General features: G+C 40.0%; 1 long non-coding RNA gene across 1 annotated transcript; it reads left to right on the top strand.

The window, feature by feature from the left end:
* The first annotated feature begins 559 nt into the window (after nucleotides 1-559).
* Nucleotides 560-6,807, top strand: LOC127538993 (uncharacterized). The gene is made up of 2 exons (XR_007947806.1): nucleotides 560-725; nucleotides 4,190-6,807. It is a non-coding gene; the product is annotated as an uncharacterized LOC127538993 (long non-coding RNA).
* Nucleotides 6,808-10,462: the final 3,655 nt, after the last annotated feature.

Below are 10,462 nucleotides of genomic sequence, written 5' to 3'. Positions count from 1 at the left end.
ACCTCATAGGGTCATTGTAAGGAAAGAATTTTGTAAACTGTCAAGCACCATATATCAGTTGATATGATGCTGATAGGGTCTGAACTCATGATTTTACTGATTTAAGATGATCTCTGGTGAGGAAACTCTAGGAAAAAAGGAAACAAGTATCTACGGTGTACCAGGTACTGTACTAAGCACTATACAAATACTCCCCAATTTGATCCTCACAACAGCTCAGAGAGGAAGCTGTCATTATTCACTTCACTTTACAAGTGAAGAAACTGAGGCAGATTACGGGTAAGTGGCTCACCCAAGGTCACAGAGCCAGTAAGTGTCTGAGGGTTGATGTGAGCTTTCTTGTCTCCAAACCCAGTGCTCTGATCATGTTTTCTCTAGCTGTCAGTGCAGTGAAGCATCTGAAGTGGCCAGCCCAGGGTCATTAAGCCAGTGTGTGTCAGAGGCAGTATGATATTATGATATTATGATGATGATTTTAATTTCTCAGCCATTATATCTGTCTCCTTACTATTACATTATGGAGCACAATCCGGTCATGCTTGAGAGCTCCAATAGCAAACCAACAGCTGCCCGAAATACAGTCCCTTATGTGATTCTGCCTTTAGCTGGAATGACTCACTTTTCCAACCATGGGGAACTAGAGAGAGACAAAGGTTTCCTTCAGGCCCTTGAAGCTAAGAGTAAATGGCTGAGAAGACAGTGAGAATAAGGAATCTATCTTCCAGGTGGGTTGCCAAGCTCTTGCTTCTAATTATGACTGTTCCTATTACTTAATACCTTTGAAATCTGACAATACACTAGGTGTTGTGTAGAATGTTTAAACAGACCTGCTTCCTGACTGTTGGGCTCATCGTTCAAATGCCACAGCCTGTGCTTGCTTGTTTTTTGGAAGGGAAAGCAAACCTAGGGGACTCCCCACTTCCTTACGAGAGAGCCCAGGGGCTTTGGCAGAATAGCCTAGGAATGGGGATTACCAAATCCACTACCTTCTCTTTCCTCTGATTTCCTGTTCTTCTTGTGGGAGGAATGGTCAGGGAGAGAAAAAGACCTGCCAAGAGTTGAGTGGAGATAAAATGGGGAGGAGGATATGTCTGTTTGGTTCATGAGTATCCCAACCCCTGGGGCTTTTTCACCTATAATCCTATGTCCTTCTGGTTGCTCAAGAAGGCAGGGCACATAGTCTATTGGAAAGAAGGAAGCCTGCATTTAAGACTAAGAGTATCTCATTCCAACCCTGGCGTTGCTATTTAATTCCCTACTGACCTTATTATACTGGGCATTCCACTTCTCTGGTCCTTGGTTTTCCCAAAATGCACTTGGAGTCTGCAGAGAGGGGCTTCAAATTGTGCCATTTCTACTTACTGGATATCTAACTCTAGGCAAGTCACCTGACCTCTAAAAACTTGTTTTTCAACAAGATGAGAACATTAATAATAGCTACAGCATTTATTTATCTGTGTTTAAATGAGCATCAAATGGGATGGTTTGTCAAGTGCTTTGCAAACTTTAAGGTACTTTTTAAATGCCAGTAATCATTATTACTATCATCTGTAAAATGAGGGACCTAGATAAAAGATCTGACCTATCCCTGAGCAGGAATATTTTCTACATATTCAACAAGTGATCATCTATCTTCTGCTCAAAGTCTTCTAGGATCATAATTAATGTCTATTCATTATTAAAATGAGTCAGCAAGGTATAGATTCATTCATTTATTTTGGTTCAAAAAGCCTCAGATGGCATACCGGAAAAAGCGTAGGAATACCTGAATTCAAATTCAGCCTCAGACATTTACTAGCTGTGTGACTCTGAGCAAGTCACTTAATCCTGTTTGTCTCAATTTCCTCAATTGTAAAATGAGCTGGAGAAGGTAATGAATGGCAAATCACTCTAGTATCTTTGTCAAGAAAACCCCCAAAAGGCTTCCCAAAGAGTTGGACACAACTGAAATGATTGAACAACTAAAGAGCTAAATGCAAAAGTCATTGATCAAATTAGAGGAAATACTTTTATATATAAAAGTATACATATGTATATATATGTATGTATGTATATTTATACACACACACACACACACACACACACACACACAAGCTCTACTCATCTAGAAAAAGTACCGGAATGAATAGCCAAAAAGAATCACAGTGATCACATAAATAAGGCAGGAAAATAAAGATCGACAGTAATAGGATATAAACCTGGATTATCTGAGACATTCACAGGAGTTTGTAATAGATAGAAAGAAGGATGCTGAGCCACTGTAAGGATCTGGACTGAGGCATGTGCTGAAGGGTGCTATATCTATATGGTCTGCTAAGAGAGAGAACCTTGATTCAAGAATGAGGTAAGGGAATTAAGGATCAATGACAACAACAAATTAGGGAGTCAGGGCAAAAAGAAGGATGTATCCCCCCAAAAAGCACAAAACACAGAGCCATTCTGAGAAGGCACAAACCTTTTAGGTTTTGTTTGTTGGAACCGTGAGTAATGTGGGTTGTAGAGACCTTGGTGGCAAAATCTACTAAAGAACAGAATTGCTTGATGCCTTCTCAAATAGGGGGGAAAGTTTTCTGGAGTATTAAAAGATCAGAAGATCATAGATGTAGGGGTAGAGAGGAGCTTTCTCGTCCCTCTACTTTTACGGGTAGAAAACAGGAGTTTAAAAAATGATTTGCCCAAAGTCATGAAGGCAGAAAGCATGAGAAATGCAATTGGATTCTAAGTCCTTAAGATAGAACCAATATTCACTCTTTCCAAAACATGTTTATAGGGATAAATAAAATAATTCTTTATCTGATGCCTTGTTATTCTGAATTCTTACCAAAAAACTGAGGACTTTTAGGTGGGAGGAAAGAATAAGGTATCCACTGAGAGTTCCAGAGTTTCCCTGGATGGGCACAAATTTAGAGAGATTTATAGAGACACTGTGAAAAATTGTACCTGCGTCCTTATGCCAGAGGCGCTTTTTGAAATATGAGTTACAATCTGAGGTTGATTCTCAAAAAATCTGACTTGTGTCCTTCCCAGGAAAACCTGAAATAATAGATTTTGTCTATATGTCCCGACTTATCCCATCAACAACACATCTCAGACTAACACAGCATCAGATATAGATTTGATTTAACTGTTCATGCTCTAAGGCATTCCACCTCATTAATGTCCTACTATACTGGCATACTTGCTCTCTCTTAGTTTGAGCTCACAAGAACAACCCAAAAAAAGAGTCTTCTAGTGTAGTGTTTTCCAAATGCTGATTCAAGGCAAATTTTTACCAATCCACAAAACTTTTATTACTTTAAGGATTGCTCTTCTTAAAACATAAAAAACAACTCAACCCAATATGATTTGCTCTTCTGTTCATTTCCATGTCTTTATCACCCCTTGCCCCATCCCAGCCACTGAAGGGCTGATGCTACCCAAAATTCCTCAGTGGAAAATTTTTATATTTTGCCAATCAACGATGTAGTTTGACTTGGAAAACACTTCTAGTGGTCTGAGGGAGTTAATTTTCCTCCCCATTACTTATCTTGCTATCAGCGAATGATAGTAAGCCAGATTCCCAAGGCCCAGAGGAGGAAAATAAAAGTTCAAGGCTTAGTATTATTATCACTGACCAACTGGGCTGAAAGAAGGGTAAGAAAGTATCCTTGATCATATTATTTAATTCTGCCCCCTCCCTACTTTACCCTCAAGCTTGATCTAAGACAGAGAAAGCTGATCTTTGGCATAAATGATATATGAGATCAGGACTCAACTGGAAGAGAGGAGGAGGGGCGGACTGTTCAGTTAAACCAACAATCAACTCTCTGCCATCCTTGCTTCCCTGCACTCTTCAGAAACAAATGAAGAGTTTTTAAGGCAAAATAGTGAGGGGGGAGCGTGTGATCATTGGGACTATGGTAATCTGTACTACTAGCCTAGTAAGAGACCTCTTGTATGTTATTGTGTCTCTGAGGAGGGTAGCCAGGGCAATGCTTGAGATGCAAGTACCATGGACCCTCTCTGTTATTGTTGAGAGGACAAAGTCCTTGTTCAACTCTTAACAGTACAAATATATAGACTACAAAGACAACACACCCACAGAAACAAATTCACTTTATAAGAGCTGAAGTCCCTTCCCCCAGCTGTCCAGGATCTGGCTGACTAAAATGTCCTATGACAGCCCCTGTGTTTTGTTTTTCTCATGCAGCTCACTGGGCAGAGCCAAATTTCTGCTGGGAGGAGAGAAAGACCCTCCAGTCATGAGAAGACCTTCACAAGTGCCTCTGGAATGCTTTTGTGTAACTTCATGAAGGAAATCTCTTTAGTGAATCTCCACAGCCGTGTTTTGCTCTGTGAACAGTTAAGAGAGCCGCAGATACTCAGCCAGAGTGGAGGAAGGGGAGAAGAAGAAAAAGAGGAGGAATACGCCCAGAGGACAAGGGATACAAGTTTGGTTTTTTCCCTTTCCTTCTTTGTTGTAGTCAAACCTCATGTTGACCTGGACTAGTAGAGTATCCCTCCTTCAGAACTTCTTGGCTCAAGAACATGAATAGAGAGAAAAAAAATGCACTATAATACAATCATGCTCATGAATGTCAATCAGCTCATCCTCAAAAACTCTGTGAAGGGGGGGAAGTCTCTCTGAATTTACTTAAAAGGGCAAAACAATAAAAAGGAGCAGCTGCCAACTTGGCTAGCTGGTTTTTCTCTGCATCATGTTTCAGGGCTCAAACAGCTCTGAGGAGACCATAATCACTTAGTCCCAGCTTCTGGCAGCATTCCTTCTCAAACGCCAAGCCTGAGGAAGTATACTGCTGAATTATTGAGCCAGAAAATATTAGTGCTGGAGGGGTCCATCCAGCCCTACACCCTCATTTTATAGAAGCAAGCCCCGAGACCCAAAGAAATTGAGACTTTGCCCACGATCCTCAAGCTAGTCAGTGGTGGGACTGGGCCTAATACTGAGGGATGCAAAGGGGGGTAGCATTTGCTGTGGGCATAGGAAAAAAGGCTTCATTCCACCAGTAAGCCAGCCAAAGTAAGCAGAAGGCCAAATTAGACCCTGCACACCAGGCACGATGAGGAACTGATAATTTAAAGCAAGGCATGGAGATGGAGTGATGTGAACTCCCAAGTTATGATGGTCAAAGTGAAGAGTGAGAAGAGTGAGTTGGTCTCTCCTCCACCCAGAAGGAAGAGGGAAAGAACCGAAACTCAGCCATCAGTTCTGTTAGGGATGTAAAATAATACCAAGACTGGAGACTGGTTAGCCAGAAATATTCCCGCTATCCGTTCAGGCTCCCACACGCTCAGACCCAAAGCTAAAAAGTCTTCATGACAGAAACTAAAACAAACATTACAAAGTCTTCTGGGACAGCTATTTTCTTTGAACAAATGTGGGCTGTTTGAGATTACATCTAGGTGACAGGAGAAGCCTTTGGAGTTTGTGGGGGGTCTGTATATAGGGAGCATGTGCATATGTACCTAGGCACACATAAATGTATTGGTAAAGGCGGGGAGAGAGTGTTATAAAAAGGGCTGCCACAAAGTAAACACTACGGTTTTTTTGTATCTCTTCTTGACATCTAAGTGTTGAACAGGAAAGCACCACATGGGCTAGCCAACAGCATGAAGCCTTCGTTTCCAAAGGATTTGTTCCAGCTGGTCAGTGACTGGTCTCTCTTCCAGGAGTGGTTGGAAGCAAGAGGGGGATTTCAAAAGGCCCAGTGAAAAGAATTCAGAGGACATGCCATTATTAATGTTCCTGGGTTAGGGATGCTTAATGCAAATTTACTCCCAAAAGAATATTCTACCTTTTCCACTCAAAGCCAAGTTCAAAATGACACATTCTCTTTACTATGAGCTGAAGGTGAAAGGATAGTTTTTGAACAGAAGGGAAACTGCTTTTTCTGATATCAAGCCCTAGAGTGATGATATAAGAGGTGGAAGACCTTATTCAATTTTTGCTCTCTGATGTCTGGGTTAAGCATTTAACCTCCCACTGTCTCATTTGTGTTCTTGATAAAAATAAAAGTCTTAGATCTGGAGGTTGATCTCTATAGCAGGCAAGGGGGGATTAAAGTCATCTAATATAGTCTCATTCTATCTCCATGCCCCAGGAGAGTTTTCCACTGCTGTGCATGTCAGTCAAACTATCTCACTGCAGTAACTATTAACAGTATTCCCCAGACACAATAGGAGCAAAAGAAACTGTCCACTCACATTGCAAATCCTAGGCCAAAGAAAAGGTCTTTTGGCAGGACAGCATTATATGACATGGCTTAAAGATTCCCTTCGAGGTCCATGATTTTAAATAGACATAAAAAGCCTGTATTAAGTAGCCTAGGTCATATAACATTTTAGCTGAATCCCTCTATAAAGTGGCAAAACCTAATTGTCACATTGGTCAGTCAACTGACTCTAATAAACATTATTTTGCTAAATCATGTTCTTACAGAAGCAATTAAGTTGGTAGGGTATTATATATATGGCTTCACACAATTGTGTGTGTGTGTGTGTGTGTGTGTGTGTGTGTGTGTGTGCCAAGAGTAAGCTTCACAAAACCCCACCAGAGTGAGTAGCATGAAAATTGCCTTCATTCAAATTTTTAGGGCAAATTAAATTGGGTGTAGAGTAGGAAACCAATAACCCAGGATACTGATCCCTATGGGGAAGCCATTGGGGGAGGGGAACTCACTTGTATCTCAATAGGGCATGGTATGGGAGAAAGTTGTATCTGGTTCCTATTTTAACTTTTTAAAATTTCTTTTTCATTATGAACTTAACATGAGCAAATAAACGCAAAAGGATCATGTATAAAAACCATTTTCTTACTAATTATTCTTGCTAAAAAAAAAAAAAAAGGTGCTAAGCTTGTCAATTTCTACACTAAAGTGCTGTCAATACTGCCTAAATTTGATCCCCGTGGGAACAGCTCCAGTTGCCCTTCCTTAGTTATGGTTCTATCTCGATAATCCATGATGACAACAATAATAATAGAAATAATAATGATGACGTCCTGGATGGCTGGGTGTAGTTGGCAGAGAAAGACTGAAGTAAGTATTGCCCTGAGGCAAACAGGGAAGGCAAACTGATGGGGATTGTTGCCTTTTTGCCTCACCTTGCTATGTCCAATCAAGAAATCCAAGTTATGTCAAATCCCTGAGGTTCACCCTCTGTGGAGTTTCCCCTCACTCCTGTATCCAGCCAAGAAATCCCAGTCATGTCCCTGATGTTAAATTTCTCCTATAAAATCTGTCCTTGGCTTATGCCAGCCTTGCCGAACCTCTTGGGTCAATCCACCATGGCACTCTGCCTTGTGGTGTCTTTCCCTTCACCCCTCCCCTTGTCACACGCTATCTCTCCTATCATCCTCCCACTATGCTCTTCTTTCATTCCACACCATGTTTTATGGTCGCTTTTTCCTTCTTATAGCTAATTCTTTTAAGATCTAATCCCTTTTAGGATTTAGCCTGCCAGCTAAGAGCATGCCCCAAATTCATGGGGCATTTCCTTTCTCCTGGCTAATAGTGGGTTCCACTAGGAAATTTTCACTTTCCATCATTAATTGTTAAAACTTCTTTCTTGCTAACTATATGCTTTCCCACTCTACCAATCTGGTGTCTATTGTATCCCTTCATTTTGTCTGTAACCTCTTCTCCTAAATAAAGCTACCTTTTGTCTAAGAGAATGGCCTTTATGAATTCTTCACATACCCACACCCCAACATTTGGTGTTTCTCCTAAAGCACATCATCTGGTGACACATCATTTGCTACATCAGTCACATCAATAATAGCATTTATAATAACACTTTGACTGTATTACTTCTATAGCTACCTGAAACTCCCTCCACCCAAATGGCACATATTTTTTCAGCATTTTCTTTTCCCCATTGTCTCCATCTTCAGTTTATCTAACAAAAGCAGAAACATAATACAAAAAGCAAATTCATAAAAAATTAATAAGTTTGTCAAAGGCGAGTATAATATAATAAAAATTATGAGGTCAGAGTAGCAATTCTTAGTTGTTCAAAATAAAAGTTCAAAATAGTTCAAAATAAAAGATGTGATAAATTCACAAGGATGTTCTCTTTGCCAGAAGATACTCTTATTTAAGAGAAGAAATTATAAATGAAAAGATAAAACAGGCACCAGGAATGGTAAACATGAAATAGATTCAGGAGAACAACAGAATTAGCAAGGAAAGGGGTTTGAAAGAAATCATTAAAGGAATATGCTACAATGGTGATTTTGACCATTGACTGGCAGAATAAATCCATAGAGGAATTCAGCAGATTAACCAACTAGCCAATTAGGAGAAATAAGGAGAAAGACTCCATTAAAGGGAAGGCAATATGCAGAGGAAGAGTATCTCTCATAGCAGGCTTAGTTCTAAAAAGGACTTAGTAAAAATTTCATCATGAGCACATCTTTTATAAAGGAAATAAAACCTTGGGGGTTTCTGAGGGGAGTAGGAGAATAAAGGCAAGAATAAGGTTGTATACTGAGATGTTGAGATTGCCTTGAAGATATTAACAAAAGTAGTCTGGAAAAACCTGGGTTTTCATCATAGGTATCTTAAAGACGCTGATCAAAGATGCTAATCAAGGCAGTCTGGGCAAATGGAGGTTGCTTAAGGTTATAAGACAGTCTAGGAAACTGTCTTAGAATAAGCAGTTTAGCATTTCCTGAGAAAGGGGAGACAATAAGCTTATTTTGATTCACATCAAAAACCTGGGAAATTGAGGTCAGCATTTACTGGGTTTGATTCCTGACTCTATAACTTATTCTGTGTAGCCATGAACAAGTTGTTGAATCTCTGAGCCTCAATGTCCTCTTCTATAAAATAGGGATAATCATGAGTACCTCCCTCTTGGATTATTATGAAGAAAGCACTTTGTAAACTGCAAAGTACTATAGTAAAATTTACATTACTACCAACCTCTAAAGGTAGAAATGAGGAAAGCATTGTGTGAACCATAGCGTCCCATATGAAAGTACTGCATGTGTTGTTGCTCAGTTGTTTGACATGTGTAGAGGGCTGAAACTATTGGGATGCACTGAGATTGGGACTGCTGAGCACTTGAGGCTAACTTCTGAATGGACGATACTCTATGGGCATATGCTTGGAAAATGGTCCTTTCCACTATCCATACTGGCTCAATGATTGGTGTATCTCAGAGGATTGTAGGAGGGACTAAGGGATGGAGTGAGACTGGTCAGGGACACACTCTCGGTGGTAGATGAGGGAGAAGGCAGTTGTGGAGAATCTGCTTCCATCCTGTTCAATCCTGAGTCTAAGACTAAGAATAAAGATGGATTTTTGCTTATTCTAACTCCAGCTGATTTTGGGGTGTCCTGGGTGCTAGCGTGGTCGTTACAGACATGTCTGATTTTTCATGACCCTATTATAGGTTTCCCTGGCAAAGATACTAGAGTGGTTTACCATTTCCTTCTCCAGTTCATTTTACAGATGAGGAAACTGAGGCAATCACAGTTAAATGACTAGTCTAGGTTCACAAAGCTCAAATTTGTAAACAACCTATAGTATAGTTCCATATAGGGACAAAAACTTAGAGAAAGCTCACATCAGCTGACTATGGCAATTATACAAAACAAGATACTGAGCTGCTGTACTGATAGATATTTCATTTGGCTTTTATTAAGCATTCTTTAGTACAATTAAGAATACTTAATAAAAACCAAATGAAATATCTTCATTCATTATGCCTAAACTTTCCAAAAGGACATAAGGGATCTCAAAGACATTGCCACCAGGACCATTGGGAAACACTCATCTCACTGGTTCCTCAAGACAGCAGTTGCCCAGTTTCCTTCAGTTCTGTCTTTTCTCAGATTCACTATCCACACTCAAAAGTTCAGTGCAAAGACTCTTGGAATATTAGATGCTGAATTCAGTCTAACAACTGAACACTTATCAAGTACATACTAGTGAATAAAGTGCTGTCAAGTCCTGAAATAAAAAAAAAAAAAAACCTGAGTTAAAGACTACAGCACCTTTAGTTGAAATAACAGGATACCAAATCTACCTCCCTGAGAGGTGTTCAATAGATTTCCCAACCAAAGAGACCCATGAAAATTTTTTTTATAATTTTAAGAGGAGAGCAAGGGGAGAAGCCATGAGGTAACAGGACTTGGTCATGAGACCCTAGCAGCCCTTGGCAATTCAGAAAAGGAGAGCCATTTCATTCTGGTTATTTTGCACTTCATGCCATGAATCCCAATGGAAAGGGGAAAGAATAAGAAAGATCTAGATCCAGTTTGAGCCAAGTTTACCCACAAGATCTCAGGATGTGGGGACTAAAGGTATGATTCAGCTCAACCAAATCAAGGATAAATATATTAAGAGTAGGAAGTCAAGGATATTGCTAAAATTTTGACATTTTAGGGAGAGACAGTCCCTAAAATTTGGCATTAGAACGTTCTATCATTGCTGAGTGAAACATGCAGAACCAGGAA

This window comes from Antechinus flavipes, chromosome 1 (assembly GCF_016432865.1).
Source record: "Antechinus flavipes isolate AdamAnt ecotype Samford, QLD, Australia chromosome 1, AdamAnt_v2, whole genome shotgun sequence".
Classification (NCBI taxonomy): Eukaryota; Metazoa; Chordata; class Mammalia; order Dasyuromorphia; family Dasyuridae; genus Antechinus; species Antechinus flavipes.
This window is presented reverse-complemented; position numbering and strand designations above follow the sequence as displayed.